The sequence below is a fragment of the Podarcis gaigeae genome, assembly GCF_964106915.1.
Source record: "Podarcis gaigeae genome assembly, chromosome: 16".
Classification (NCBI taxonomy): Eukaryota; Metazoa; Chordata; class Lepidosauria; order Squamata; family Lacertidae; genus Podarcis; species Podarcis gaigeae.
Genome location: NC_139693.1, coordinates 15,219,226 through 15,235,558, shown reverse-complemented (window position 1 = coordinate 15,235,558; position 16,333 = coordinate 15,219,226). Strand labels below are relative to the sequence as shown.

The 16,333-nt window shown below is 49.7% G+C and overlaps 1 protein-coding gene across 27 annotated transcripts in view; it reads right to left on the bottom strand.

The window, feature by feature from the left end:
* NRXN2 (neurexin 2) overlaps positions 1–16,333 on the bottom strand; it is a 345,498-nt gene that overhangs the window by 302,206 nt on the left and 26,959 nt on the right. The gene's annotated exons all lie outside the window — the stretch shown is intronic.

Here is a 16,333-nt window from a genome sequence, read left to right as displayed (position 1 = left end):
CTGGCCGCCGGCGCCTCGTGCCACCCTGTGCCCTGCGCAGGAAGCTCCCTCCCTGCACCGAAACACACAGCCCGGGGCCGGAGGAGAGCTGCGATAGCAACTCAGAGCGTTCCTGCAACCTGAGCAGCAGGAGCAGAGAGCGCCAGCAAAGCTCTCTCCACCCACAGCGCGCCAGCAGCTGGCCTGCAGCAGCCGCTGCTATTAATAAAGGCTTCCGTCATGCCCGGGCAGTGCTGGGACTGCCAGTGGCATCAGTGGAGCAAACAAGCTCACAGCAGCCTGGCAGAGGGAGGGAGAGGGAGAGAGGGAGGGGTGTGTTCGGCAGTGCCCCACAGCCTCGGCCCTGCCCCACTGCCCAAACTCGACAGGAGGCCACTTGAGCACCTTTGAGCAGAAGGCGGAAGAGGACAAGGCGTTGGCATGGTGTTTGCATATGCACAGGCACAGAGGCAAATGGAGAAATAATTGTTGTCGTTTGGACAGGAATCTAAGGCACTTCACGGCAGCAAGGAAGGAGACCAGGTGGTCTGCATGCCCCTGTCTGCTCAGCCTGGTTTCCAGGGGCATCTTTGAGTCCTCCTGTTCCCTTGTCTGAGATATTATCTCCAAAATAGTCCTGGTCCGTAGAGTACTGTGCCCTGCACTGTGAAGGAGGCATGGCCGCCCGGGAACCAGAATATGTCTTAATTGTGATCATGTCTGTTCTGTGTTATTCCCCAGTCCTAAACCACTAGGCACTACTTCCCTCCCAGTGCTTTGGGGGGGGGGGGGAAATCCAGGATCCCAGATCCTTGGCTACAATATCTGGGAGTCATCCCCTACCCCCTCTCTTTTATATGCCTCTTCTATGGCCTCAGCTTTGACCACATCAAGTCCTGCATTGCAAGGGTTGGACCCTTGAGATCCCTTCCAACTCTACAGTTCTGTGATTCAAAGTCATCTAATCCCCTGAGAAAGACCCAGGAGTCCTGCCTTCAAGGACCTCCTCCCTCTCTGCCTAGATGCAGAGGGTAAAAACTCCACTGAAGGATATGGTGGAATTGGAACTCAGCACTCCCAAAGCAGCCATAGTGGGTGGGCCAAAGGACCACAAGCAACCCCCCACCATCCTGCTCTCTCATCTTCCCACCTTTCCTGCAGCCTGTCTGCTGCACAACCTCACATTTAAGGAGTGAGGAAACGCAGGCTCCTCCTGAGTCGAGCCGAGCATGACAGGTGGTCCAGGTAGGAAGCAAGGGGAGGGGGGCTTAGCAAATCTTAAGTGCTTTAAAAATAATAAACCAAAATAAATGTGTGGGGTGTTTTTTTTTGTCCCTCTTTTATCTTAGGGCTGTGCACACACATGCACAAACACACACACACACACACACACACAGAGAGAGAGAGAGAGAGAGAGAGAGAGAGAGAGAGAGAGAGAGATATTTTGGCCCAAGACCATCCTGGCAAAATGTGCCCTCTGTCTCCCTGCCCCAGTCAACATATTAGATGGTCCTACAGGACAGGGTCCTATCTCTTAGTTTATGGTGCTCTATAAAGCCCTAGGCCACCTCTGGCAAGTCGCAACGCATAAATAAGCAACACAAACAGCAGTTCTGTGTTATTATTTATTTACTGCATTTATTTCCATCCATTCCTCCAAAAAGCTTGAGGCAACATACATTATTCTCTACTCTCTCTCTCTCTCTCTCTCTCTCTCTCTCTCTCTCTCACACACACACACACACACACACACACACACACACATTTTATCCTCACAACTAGCCTGCGAGGCAGGCCAAGCAGAGATTGTAACTGAACCAAGTAAGCTTTCTGGCTGCATGGGGATTTGAGCTGTTTTCCCTACAATTCTGTGTAGCAGGTTAGGCTGATTGGCTCAAAGGTCACCGAGGGCACTTCATGGCTGGGTGGGAATTGGTAGCCATTTTATCCCCAGAACAACCCTATGAGGTAGGCCAGGTTAAGAGAGAAACAGAACAACGGGAGAAATGTCACCCAGTGAACTTCATTCCTGAACGGGGATCTGAATCTGAGACACACCATCAAGGTCCGACACATGAGCCATGGCAGCCCCCACCCCGGCTTTCCTAGAGATAAGGCGATGTATTTAGCACTGGAACCAAAGAAAACTAAGCAGCACATATGTGCGCGTGCACACATACACACACTTCATTTTTGACTTTGGAAATCTATTATCATCATGGCACCAGCTCTCCTCCTTGAACTGGAAACATTTAAAAAGGAAACAAAACAGCATCGTGCCCATTTTCCCATTCTGGGTACTAGCTCCTGAGGAATAAGGTACTAATTCTGCCTAATTCCCACTGCAATCTTGTGCACACTTGCCTAGGAGTGAACCTAGGACTTACTTACTTAAGCAGGACTTACCTCTGAGTAGACAACATGTATCACAGAATCAACTCTACAGGTTGGAAGGGACCCAGCCATGCACTCTGTACAGAAGTGTGTTTGGCTATCGGGAGCAGAACCAGAGCTTCATTGGTGGCATCAGAAGTGCTGAAATCAAATCTCACTGGGCACTGGGCTCCCTGACTGGCAGACTTTGTCCTCCAATTGTGGGCATGAGCAGGACAGGAGGGGGGATTAAGCAACTGTCGGGCAAGAGGGATGATGCACCCCACTGCACCCAGCATGCTCTGTCTGGGGCTGATGGGAAGTGTGGCCCCAAATATCTGGAGGGCCCCAGCCTGGGGAAAACTGGTGGCTCATGATCTGTAGGCAGGAGAAGTGCAAGGTCATGGATAAAAGCCAGAGAACCGGTCTTGATATTGGCATGGGGGTGGGGAGAAAAGAGAGCTCATTGCAACCTTTCTACTACCTCTTCCTGTGGTTAGGATTAGAAGAAGTTTGCCAAGCTTTGCGCCAGGGTGCCTGGGTTGCTCCCAGGAGGCAGTGTGAACAAGTTGGAGGCTTCAGGCTTTTTAAAAATAATCAAATAATCTGATATTTCCCAGAAATTTAAAACATTTTTTTTATGTGTTCTCTCTCTCTCTCTCTCTCTCTCTCTCTCTCTCTCTCTCTCTTTCTCTCTCTCTCTCTCTCTGTGTGTGTGGTTCCCCCGCCCAGCTTCAAAAAGCTGCAATCCAAGGCCGGGTGCAGAAACGGAGGAGGCCGACCCAGCAGCCACGAAGGGGACGTGACCACGATGGAAAGTGCAGAGACAGGAGCAAAAAATAACTCATTAATACAATAAACAAAGTGATTAGGCAGCCGCACAATCGATCGACGTGCTCATTACCGCCACCCTGACAGCTCCTTAAGGGCAGAGCTGAAGGTTAAGCAAAAAGAGGGGGGCGGCAACAGGACTCTGGAGACGGCCAAGGAGGCAGGGGGCGGAGAAGAAGAGAGGAACAGAATCCTAGAATTGCAGAGCTGGACCAGGAGCAGGGGGTCCTGAAGGACATCTAGTCCAACCCAAGGGAATCCAGGGCCAGAGTGTGTCCAGCGGGTGGCAACACCACCCCTGCTTCTTGACACCCAGCCAGGAGGAGAGTGTGACCCACCTCTCATGGTTTCCGTTGTCCTCCTGTGTCTCTAAAACCCATGAGATCTAGCCCTGCCTTCCTGGACAGCAGCAGCAGAATTCAAGCTATGGTTCTCTTCTGCATGAGGTGGAAGGGGAAGTGAGCCCCCTGGGGTTTGTTTATTTCTTTGTTTAATTGCATTTATATCCCACTGTTTCTCCTCCAAGGAGCTCAAGGTGGTGTACATGTTTCTACCCCCCTGCTCGTTTAAGCACCACCACAACAACCCTGTGAGGTGGGTTAGCCTGACAGGCATTGACCGGCCCAAGGTCACCCCAGGAAACCTCTAGGCCAAGTGGGAATTTGAACCCTTGCCCGCTGCATCCCACAACCTACAGCACCCCCCTCTTTTTCATCCAGGGGGTATGGCAGGGTAACGGCTTGCCATTATTTTGGGGCCCATGGGCACGTTTGCAAATCAGGGGGACTATTGTGGGCACTACTTGTGGGCCACAACTTCCCCCTTCCCAGCTATAACCCCCTTGTTTTCTGCTGTTCCAGAGGGTTGGACCCGAACCAATTAATTTAAAAGCTGAGATTTGGACAAAACCTTAGGAAGAACTTCCTGACAGTAAGAGCCATTTGACAGTGGTACAAAGTCCCTCGGAAGGTGGTGGACTTTGTAAAAAGCTGTTAGATGGCCATCTGTCAGGGATTCTTTAGCTGTGGCTCCGGCATTGCAGGGGGTTGGACTAGATGACCCTTGGGGTCCCTTCGAACTTCACAGTTCCATTATTGTATGACTTCTGCACTAACGAAAAATGTTTGCTGCAATTAGCATGGAGTTACTCTGTTTGAGGAAAGAGGGAGTCGGATGGAGGAGCGAAGACCTGCCCTTCTTAAATACAGTTGTGATTACGCTGTCAGTCTACATGGTACATTTCAAAGAATGAGACAACAGGTCTCTGCCCCGATAGGCCTACAGTCTAGAAATCGACCCAAGGAAGGGGCAGCAGTGCCGGTGGGGACTGAACCTGGGACATTCTGCGTGCAAAGCAGGGCTAAAGCCCCCACCCTGTGGCCCCCAGCCCTTGGCTTTGCATCCCCACAAAATGACCGTTATAGCCAGTGTTGCAGCGATGCTCTGAAGAGCCTTTCTCCATGGAGGCTACAAGCACTCCCAGCCCCTTACCCCTTCCTGATCTCCCACTCTTGAGCAAAAAGGTCTGGAGGGAGATTCTGAGCAGTTTGCTGTGTGACCCCAAATGCAAGGGCAGGCAGGAAGGGAAGCAGGTCTAAGCTGGGTATGTTTGCAAAGCCCTTTCACAGATTGAGGACAAGAACCCTTCAAGGGGACTCAGCTCTCATTGTCGTCTATAATGCAGCTTGATTACCATTTATAATACTCGGTTGCATTTTGATTTCTATCGGTATTTGATTGAAGAGATTGGTCTAAAAATGTTAAGGGGTATAGAAATCATCTCAACAAATAAGCACCCGGCTTCCATTCCTGCTGTTCGGCTGAGGCCCCCCTGGAGAGGAAGACAAAAGGAAAAGCCCAATGGGACGACGTCACCTCTGAGAAACCCCCAGAGCCTCCTTCGCCAAATCTGGGGCCCTCCAGGTGTTCTGGACTAGGCTGGCGATGGGAGTTGTAGACTAATCCAACACATCTGGAGAGGCACAAGGCTGGCAGAACCTGCACTTAGGGCACCTCTGTACAATAAACCAGGAGAACATCACCTGCACAGATGGGAGGCCGAGGTTTCAAGTGTTGCCTTGAGCAGTCACTCTGTGCCATTCCTGCAACTGCCTTCACCCTTCGTGCAAAGCTCAGGCAGATACATGCCTACTTGGAAGTCAGCCTCACTGAGCTCGGTGGATCTGGGGGTTGCAGCCTCCTTTTTCAATTTTCTTCTTCTTTTCCTTTTTCTTCCTCTTCCTCCTCTTCTATGCACCAGAACCAATGGCTTGGTTGAGCCAAGGCTCGTGCACAGAGCTGGTTTTCCAGTACCGAAGGTGTGTGAAATTACTATGACGATCCAGGGAGTTCATCAAGGGTTCATTCCTCACTCATCTTCCCGGGTGAGATATAAACGCCACCACCTGCTCCGAGCCGGGCTTGCCTGCCACTTTCCACGCAGGGCAAACAGGCCTGAAGAATGATGTGGACACCTTTCTGCCACCCAAGACAGTGGAAAAACCAGTGCTGGCGGGGGGGGGGGGCAGATTTCACCCTCCCAAGACTCTCTGCAACTGACCTTAAGATACTTACACCCAGGGGCGGGGGAGGGAGAGAAAATCGAAAGGGAGATTACAGTGTGATATGACTGAACTACAATTTGTCAAGAGTTTCAATTCTATGTTGGGAAGAGGGGTTAATAAGCTGACCCAAGCCAGGATGTTTGTGCTGTCACCAGCACTGTTTGGGTCACTGTTAATAACAAAGTTGTCAACATCCACAGACAGTGCCTTCCTCTCCCATTCCCTGTTTACAACCCCCCCCTCAACACTATATTCCATGGACTCAGCTATTCAGCTGCAAACATAATGTTTTACGTGTGCTTTAAGTGCATTATACAAATGTAACACTAAGTGGCAATGCTGAGCTAATGGGAAATTCCATATATATTTTACGTTGGTTTTTTTTAAAGTATTTTTGCAGCGTCTTTTAATATCTGTGTAGATTCAGCCCATGTTTGCATGTATGTGTGAACTCTTTGGTGCAGAAGCCTGTTAGCTTACTGTAACACCATCAACCTCTCTGTCGCTTTACATAACTAGAAAACTTTTCATTTTTATGGTTCTGATATATGTATTTTATTAGTATTTTATACCTTGCCCTTTGGGAGCCCTTTGGGGTAATGGGGAGCTTAGAAATGCAATAGATATCTAAATACATAAAATTATGCATAGCATGGTGAAAGTGAGCAGGTGTCATGTCTGTGTGTGTGTGTGTCGTAACACTAACTTGGGGACGTCCAATGAAACTGAATATCGGAAGATTCAGAAAGACAGATAAAAGAAAATACTTATTAATGCAGTGCATGGCTAAACTACAGAACTTATTCCCACAAGAGGCAGTGATGGCCTTTATTATTTATACCCCACCCATCTGACTGGGTTGCCCCAGCCACTCTGGGCAGTTTCCAACATATATAAAAACATAATAAAACATGAAACATTTTTTAAAAAGCTTCTCTATACAGGACTGCCTTCAGATGTCTTCTAATGGTTGTATAGTGGTACCTCGGGTTAAGTACTTAATTCGTTCTGGAGGTCCGTTCTTAACCTGAAACTGTTCTTAGCCTGACGCACCACATTAGCTAATGGGGCCTCCTGCTGCTGCCACACCACCGGAGCACGATTTCTGTTCTCATCCTGAAGCAAAGTTCTTAACCTGAGGTAATATTTCTGGGTGAGCGGAGTCTGTAACCTGAAGCGTCTGTAACCTGAGGTACCACTGTAGAGTTACTTATCTCTTTGGCTTGGGGCTGGGGGTTTCACAGAACTCCATACCCTCCAACGTTTATCAGATGAAAATAGGGAGGTCCAAAGGAAAAGTGGGACATTCTGGGATAAATCAGAAACTGGAACAGCTTCTGTAAATCCAGGGCTGCCCCTAGAAAACAGGGGCACAGGAGGGGATTTGTGCTCAAATCTTGCATGCCGATTTCTCATGGGGGCATCTGTTTGTCCACTATGAAAACAGGATCCTGGACATAGATGGGTCATTGGCCTGTTCCAGTAGGATTTTCTTAGGTTCTTACATCTCAGCTCAGAGGACCAGTGTGGTATAGTGGTTCAGTGTGTCGGACTTGGGCCTGGGAGACCAGGGTTCAAGTCCCCACTCAGCAATGAAGCCCACTTGACTCTTAGCCTGGCCTATCTCCCCAAGGTTGTTTTGAAGATAAAATGGGCACGGGGAAGACCTGTGTGTAGATCACCTTGTGCTCCTCACAGGAAAGGTGGGATATAAATTTAAGAATGATTGCATAACTAAAAGCACTTCCTGCCTCTGGGGGAATGGTCTGTGGTCTGCGGAAGCTTCGGCCCTCCTCCATTTGCTCATCTTATACAAATATAAGGCAGCACAAGGCTCTTTGCCGGCTTTCGCTGCAAGAGACAAAGCTGGCTGATGCTGTTCCCCACTCTGGAAGCCGTCCAAATAGTGTGGAGATGTAGGCACGCACACAGAGAGAGAGACACCCTCTCTCTCAACACACACACATTTTCCCACTCCCCATGCATTGAGTTAGTTTGGGGATGCTCCAACCCCTCCCTCTGTCATTAATCATCATTTCCCACTCTATGTCAGGCACTGCAGTGCAAAGGAGCTGAGCAGCGTGCAGCAGAGGAGAGAGGAAGGGAGGGAAAGAAAGCAAGGAGGGAGAGGAGAGGAGGAAATCGGGAAGAGGGGGAAGAGAGACACAGACCCCCAGGTTGCATCACTGATGGAGCAAAGGCCCTGTAGCAGAAAAGCTTCCCGTTTTTTGTTTTGGGTCTCCTGAAACGCAGCAGCGGATTCCCCACTAGGAAAATTGCTCCAGATTCCTAGGTGTGAAGTGCTGAGACAAAAAAGCCATGCTGTTTGGAAGAAAAGGTTTGATTTGAGCCCCGGGTGTTGTCGCCCAAAGGGGCAGGCATCCAGGCATCCATTCTCTTGGGAGAATGCGGAGGAGGCTCCCTAAGACAGCAGGGTGGCTGGCTGTGTTTGAAGGCCAACACAGGCACTGCCTGCCAAGGCCTCCCTGCCCCCTCACTCACCCCCTGCAAGAAGGTCTGGACCAGGGGTCAGCAACCTTTTTCAGCCGTGGGCCGGTCCACCATCCCTCAGACCATGTGGTGGGCTGGACTATATTTGGGGGGGGGGAATGAACGAATTCCTATGCCCCACAAATAACCCAGAGATGCATTTTAAATAAAAGGACACATTCTACTCATGTAAAAACACACTGATTCCTGGACCATCCGTGGGCCAGATTGAGAAGGTGATTGGGCCGCATCTGGCCCATGGCCTTAGGTTGCCTACCCCTGGTCTGGACCCACTGAAACAGAATTGGGAGGAGAGAATGAGCTGGTGGAGGGGCAGAGATGGAGCGAAAGGGAAGCAGCAGTGGGGGTCAGCCGAAGAAGAGGAGGATGAGGATGAAGGCCATCAGACTCTTCTCCCCCTCTATTGGGATGTCATGGGAACCTTATTTATTTACTGCATCTTTATCCCACCTTTCCTCCAAAGAGCTCAAGGTGGGATATACCTAGTTCTCCCCCTCCCCATTTTATCCTCACAACAGGATAAGCAGCTGGGATAGCTTGGCTGGTAGAGCACGAGACTCTTAATCTCAAGGGTTTGAACCTCACGTTGGGAAAAATGATTCCTGCATTGCAAGGGGTTGGACTAGATGACCGTCGGGGTCCCTTCAAACTCTGCAATTCTGTGATTCTATGATTCCAACAGCCCTGTGAGGTAGATGAGGCTGGGAGGCAGTGGCTGGCCCAAGGTCACCCAATGAGCTTCATGGCCAAGTAGAAGGGATTTGAACCCAGGTCTCCCAGGTCCTAGTCGGACACTCTAACCATTACACCACCACTGGCTCTCCAAACCTTATCTGGGATGCTCTTCCCAACAGGCCCCTATGGGAGAGGGTGGAGTGGCTGGGGAGCAGCTCTGCAGATCTCCTTCCCGCCACTCGTGTGGCTGAAGCACATCCCTCCTCACATGGAGTCATGTTCAACTGATGATCACATTCTCAGCTGCCTCCATACCCTACCCATTTTAATTTGATAGTAGTGGTAGGGGTGGACGAGTGCCTTGTAAAAGCCCTGAAGCTCCATGCCTTGGCTCTGTGTTTTTGTTCCATGGGGTGGGACCAGGCAAGTGCTGAATATTTACAGCGTAATCCATGAATCTAAGGCACGAGTCTTCATGGGTTTCACAAGGCTTTCCTCACACCCTCCCAAGGCATTCCCAATGAGATTAAAGCTGACATGGTTTGTGCTGTAAGAATGATCACCTGCCCAGCATTTACCAGTGCCCCCACCCAATCGTGGCACAAAAACACGGGTCCTCATGATTTCTGCAAGGCACAGCCTCCAAACCACTGTCAAATTAGAACTAACATTCGTGTCCAAGGATGACACTGCAAAAGCCACCTCAGCAGCACTTAACTTGGACAGACTAATAATAATAATAATAATAATAATAATAATAATAATAATAATTTATTATTTATACCCCGCCCATCTGGCTGGGTTTCCCCAGCCACTCTGGGCGGCTTCCAACAAAACACTAAAATACAATAACCTATTAAACATTAAAAGCTTCCCTAAACAGGGCTGCCTTTAGATGTCTTCTAAAAGTTTGGTAGTTATTTTTCTCTGACATCTGATGGGAGGGTGTTCCACAGGGCAGGTGCCACTACTGAGAAGGCCCTCTGCCTGGTTCCCTGTAACTTGGCTTCTCGCAATGAGGGAACCACCAGAAGGCCCTCGGCACTGGACCTCAGTGTCCGGGCAGAACGATGGAGGTGGAGACGCTCCTTCAGGTACACTAGACTGAGGCCATTTAGGGCTTTAAAGGTCAGCACCAACACTTTGAATTGTGCTTGGAAACGTACTGGGAGCCAGTGTAGGTCTTTCAAGACCGGTGTTATATGGTCTCAGCCAAACACAAACATTAAGGAATAGAAGATAAGCATCAACAAAAACACCCATAAGAAGAGAAAGAAGACTGGAGAAGAGAGGGAGAGGGGCACCAGGTGGGGGAGCTCAACTCTATTATACGTAGGATGCCTTCTGACCCAACTGGCATGAGTGGCAGAGTTGCAGAGGCAGTGGTGCTCAGTCCTGCCCCGCTGCCGCCTGCCTGGCCAGGGTTAGTATTGCTTCTGCCTGAGGGAGAGTGGATGGGCCACATCCTGTCCTTACTGCAAATGCATGCAATAGAGGAAGCCTCCATCCACTGAGAGCCTGCCATTCCATGCATCAGGAGGTCCCAGGGTCTGGTCCGTGCCTGGATGGGAGGTGGCCAATGGGAGCCCTCCCTCGAAAACCACTTTGGGTTCCATCATTGGAGAAAAGTGGGATATAACCTCAGAAGCATAAAATAAGATCAACAGCAGAAGCATCAGTGTATTTTGAACTGTGGCAACGTATATTCAGGCAATCGTGATTTTCTAACAAATCTCCTATTGAAAGAACAAACACTGCCTTGGGTTGGAGAGATGGTGGGAGACAGATGATGGCAGAGGACACGGATGCCACGCTCAGCGGGCAAAAGTGGTGCTCTCAGCAATGCCCAAAGAACCCTCTTCTCCACTGGGAGCCTGCCTGTGTGTGAAGATGCAACAATGCAGAATTCTGGAGCCCTTGGGACCAAGACCAAACCCCTGCCATGCACCCCTGAGAAGGTGGGCACCCCTCTGCTGCTTCAATGCCTCCAGGGAGGAAAGTGCCCTCCCTCCCAAGGGATTCTGTTCTGCAACTCTCAACCCTTAGAGCCTCTCCTCGTGTTCAGCTGATATCTGCTTCCCTGCAGCTCCCACCCACTGGAGCAACAGAGGCTGAGTCTGCTCTGTCTACTGTATGACGGACAGTCCTTCAGATATTTGAAGAACACAGCTGTGAACTGGATATCATAAGGAGAGGCTGCTGGATCAGGCCAACCAGATACCCCCGTGGGAAACTTGCAAGCAGGACCTGAGCAGAAGAGCCCCAATGGTGTTCATCAGAGCCATGGAGGATGCAGGTGGAAGATGTTCAGCTAGAAGTTCAGCAGAAGAGTCTGCCGTTCCTGGACTGATACATTTATAAACATTTTAAATTTCTTCATAGGAGCAGGTACAGGAATGTGTATGGATACTAAGCAAAGATATATTTATTAGATATTATCCTTCCTTCCTCATGTTTTTGAATTCAGCAGAGTGCATCCCTTTGCAGATCCCTCTGCCCATGGAAGCAACCACACAGCCTCCTCCTGGAATATTCTACAGTTCATATGTGCCTTTGCCCAAGTGTTGCCTGTTCTCACGAACACAAACTCCCCTTCCGTGGCACTGAGCTACGACTACATTATGCCCGACTCTTAAGATTGTCATCATAAATTGACGCTCCAACAGAAAGTGATGTCCAGCTTTTTGCACATCCCAGTGGGCATCCCAGCTGGCGAGGGCACCCCAGTCCCATTGGGCACTGGTATTGACTGGCCCCCTGGAATAGACTGGCTAGATTTGACCTCTGAGGGAGAAGGAGAGAAAGGGGCCAAAGCTCAGTGGTGCAGCATCCGTTCTGCATGCAGGAGGTCTCAGGTTCAGCCCCTGTCAACATCTCTGGGTAAGGCTAGGAAGGGCCCCATCTGAGACCCCAGAGAGCTGCTGCCACTGGGTTGCTGGTTCCACTGTCAAATCATTCTTACCCACAAGAGTTTTCTCCTGCTGTTCAGCTGAAATCTTCCCTCCTGTAACTCAAGCCCACGAGGCCTCATCCTGCCTTCTGAAGCAGCCTTGGCCCTTAGAAGCCCTCCATTGATCTGAAGAGGGCTATCGTGTCCTTCCTCAGACTTCTCCAGTTCTTTCAACCTTTCCTTTTCCAGCCCTCTGAGTACCATATTTGTGGTGCTCCTCTGAACCCTTTTCCAACCTGGCCTCCCTCGTAGGGAGATAGGATTGGGGAGAGGCTGTTGGGACCCAGGGGATACCATTCAGCAAGGCAGCAGGACTGCAGACATCTCCCTACTGAATTGGATAGAGGCAGGTTCAGTTCAAGGCACCCAGGAGCAAGGAACATGCTTTAGCAATCTCCTGGAGTTTCCAGCTCTGGCCCTTCAGAAAAACGCTTTGGGGGCTCAAAAGAGGAATCTCTCCACCCACCCACCCCCACACACTTGGAGGTTGTGTTGTCACAGGGAGCTATTCTTGTCAGGACATTCTTCCACTGTGGGTTGGACATTCTCTCTGATAATTTGGTAGAAATGCTTAGGAAAGAGAAACGCGGTGCCCATTTCTTTCCCATGGTGCACTGCTTCCCTTGTTCCTAAGAGTTTTAGATATTTCTGCTGCTGCCTGATTAAACTGAAGAGCTTCGCTAAGTGTCAAGGGGGGTGGAGAGATCCAATTTAAACAGACATCTTTAGTTAGACTCAGCTGCAACACTCACCTTTTCCTCTGCTAATAGTTCTCTCTTCCGTCTCTCTCTCTCTCTCTGAAGCCTAAGTTTTTATATTTTATGCAAACCACTTAGAGGTTTTGATGAGTCAGCGGTGTACAAATTCTGCTAAATAAATGTATTAATTAAATGAGCTGCAGCGGGTGGGGAGTTCTGCAGCGGGCAGGGCTGCTGCCTCCCTGTCTGGCTTTGGGGCTTATTGGGGGCTGACTTGTGGGTGGCTGACTCTAGGGGAAAGGGTAGTGGGCTTGGTGGGCCTTTGGTCTGGTCCAGCAGAGCTTTGCTGTGTTCTTTTAAGGGCTACATCCACCCCACAGTAGCCTCTGGCGACTGAGTGGGGACCAGAAGAGGGTGTGGGATTGGGACCGGGCGGGAGGGCTCTTGGTCTGAGGTGTGGGCTTCTGCCAGCCAGCTGCTGGGTCTGTCCGCCATCTTCATCTAAGTCAGTGATTCCCAAACGTTTGGGGGCCACTGCCCCCTTTGTTCCACCAAGTGCTCATCCCCAGTGCTCTCTACCCTATAGAAAACATTCTTCATAACAGCAGTTTGCACAACCCACTAAGGAAGATAATAGCACAATAAAATTCAAAACAGTAACAATTAATGGCACATTTACTCAAAATCCAATTAAAACCCTGTAGTTTAATAAATTAAATGAAACTGATGCAAAATTGATGTCAGTTTTTCCGTCTGATAGTCATTCCCACCTCCAGCACCACCCCTCGCCACCCACTTGCCTCTTTGTGCCCTTCTAGGTAATTCCACTGACCCCCCCCCCGGGGGGGGAGTTGTACCACCCACTTTGGGAATCACTGCTCTAAGCCACTGTGGACTTTTAGATTTCATGATATGCTGCTCCTCCTTTCACAGCTGTAGAGCAAAAAGAGAAGCTGCACCAGGCTTGCTTCTCACTCCCACCCAGCTATTAAAGAGAAAAGGCACTCTGTGCATGCGAAAGGGAATTCTTCTCCTATATTGCTACTTCGGCTCTTGCTGGCAGTGTTCAAAATTAGCCAGGCGCATTTTCCACCTGGCTATTGGCCACTTGCGACCAAGTGAAGATGCCCGGGCGCCAGGATGGTGCCTGACGTCTCCACCATCTGGAGGTGCATGCCTGGGGATCATTGGATCTGGACCGTTTTCACACACTAATACCCCATCCTGTAGAATTCTATCAGTTGTACTTTATCTGCACAATCAGAATAAATTCCAGAAACCAAAATGACTTTTCTGTGCAGCCTGAGCAGGAAGTAGTAGTGGTAGTATTAGTAGTAATTATTTTATTAATTATACTCCATCTGGCTGGGTTCCCCTCACCACTCTGAGCGGCTTACAGCATATATAAAGGTAAAGGGACCCCTGACCATTAGGTCCATCGTGACCGACTCTGGGGTTGCGGCGCTCATCTCACTTTATTGGCCAAGGGAGCCGGCGTACAGCTTGAGGGTCATGTGGCCAGCATGACTAAGCCGCTTCTGGCGAACCAGAGCAGCACACAGAAACGCCGTTTACCTTCCCGCCAGAATGGTACCTATTTATCTACTTGCACTTTGATGTGCTTTCGAACTGCTAGGTTGGCAGGAGCAGGGACTGAGCAACGGTAGCTCACCCTGTCACGGGGACCGACCTTCTGATCGGCAAGTCCTAGGCTCTGTGGTTTAACCCACAGCACCACCCGCGTCCCACAGCATATATAAAACATAGCAAAACATCAAACATCCAATAATAATAATTGTGAATAATATTTTTACACTGTGAAAGGTCCGTGTCACCATTACGAAAAAGAGGTCAGAATAGGCCAATACGTATGTGAACTGTCCCTAGATCAAGTGATTTTTATTTTTTAAGTTCTCAAAGATCTTGACCTGTCATCTGAACTAGCCAGGTGTTTAGCTGATAACCAATCACAGCCCATCAATCCTTTGAAAAAATAAGACTTTGGAGCCATCTTGCCCCAAAATGGCAGCTAGACGTTCTGTTTTGGTGACTCTAACCTTGGTTTAGGGAGCTGTTTGGCACCTGGCTGATATATCTGAGTTTCTAACACTGATTTCAGGGCTGAGATCCCTTTGCAGGACCTCCCCACAGCCTTTTGGCTCCCTCTTCCAAAATGTGTCGGCCACACAGGCGGGCGCTGGCCCATCTCCCTCCCTCCCTCCTTCCTACGCGAACACCCACCTCTCTTTCCCTTTGCTTTGCTGTGGTCTGTTCTCAATAATTCAAGCAGAAGTCTGTTCCGATTAGATCTGAGCTTGTCCTGACGGGATCGGGGATAAATAAAATATCGCCTGTTATTACCCGCCAACAGAAGCACGAAGGGGGGGGGGGGAGAGAGAGATAATAATAAGGAAAGGGAAGCAGTTTTAATAAAATGCTCCCGAGCTACGTGGGCAGCGGAAGTTGCTCCACACCCAAACAAGATTGCTGCGCTCCAAGGGCCTGTCGCCTGCCAGCCTTGGACAAGCACTCTCTTGTGCTCTCTGGCAGGGCGATAAGGAAAAAAGGTGCAGAACTCACAGCTTTGTCGTTGCACCCCTAATGCTGCCCCAGTCGCAGCCAGAGAGAGGGGGGCTGGGGGGCGGGAATGGCCAGCAGGCTTGGGGGGTTCTTGGGGGCTGCTCCAGAAGGAGGTTACTCCTTTACCCCAGAGAGAAATGAAGGAGTCTAACACGGACAGCCACTGGCCCAAGAGAAATATGCCAGGGCTCTGCATGGAACCGTTAGGTGAGCCATCTGCACTCCATCTTATTAATTAAATTCATATTACACCCCTCCTCCGAAAGGAGTCCAGGCCAGCAAACAACAAGTGCTAAAGCAATAAATAGCTTGGTCAGAAAAGCATGAGACTCTTTATCTCAGGGTTGTGGGTTCCGAGCCCCACGTTAGGCTAAAAGATTCCTGCATTGCAGGTGGTTGGACCAAGTGACGACTCTTGGTCCCTTTCAACTCTAGGATTCTATGATTCTATTCTATGCAAAAAAACAAATCCCAGTACAGTGGTACCTTGGTACTTGAGCGGCTTAGTTGTCGAACAGATCGGCTCCTGAACACCGCAAACCTGGAAGTAAGTGTTCCAGTTTGCGAAGCTCCAGCAGCCAATCGGAAGCCGTGCCTTGGTTTTTGAACAGTTTCAGGAGTCAAACGGACTCCCGGAACTGATTGTTCAAGAACCAAGGTGCCATTGTACTGCTGCAGACTGGGACAAAGATCTCCACTCAAAAGGCTCACTGGAAGAAGGTCTCCAGGAGGTGCCAAAAAGACAACAGAGACAGTGTTTGTTTACTATTCTAGGGGAGGGCACTCCAGAGGGCAGAGGGGCTACCACACTAAAGGCCCAATTCCTACATCGTATGGAAAGGATGTCCTGATAATTTAGTGTCAGCAAGAAGGCTTCAGCCGCAGAGCATATAAGGGGTGGGATGATCTTTCAGATCTCCTGGTCCCAAGCTGGGTAGGGCTTCATATACCAGAACCAGACCCTTGACCTGAGCCTGGGTGCTCAACAGCTTCCACATTTCTACTTATTTTGATTCCTTTATTTAATTGTTTATTTAGTTGCTAAATTCATTGTTCACACAATGCCAGAGTGAGGAACAACTTCAGACTACAAGCCATGTCCTAAGGACCGCGTCAGCCAAGGAAGAAATGCCACTTTCGCCAAATGCTTCAGGGTGAAGATTCATGCTGGG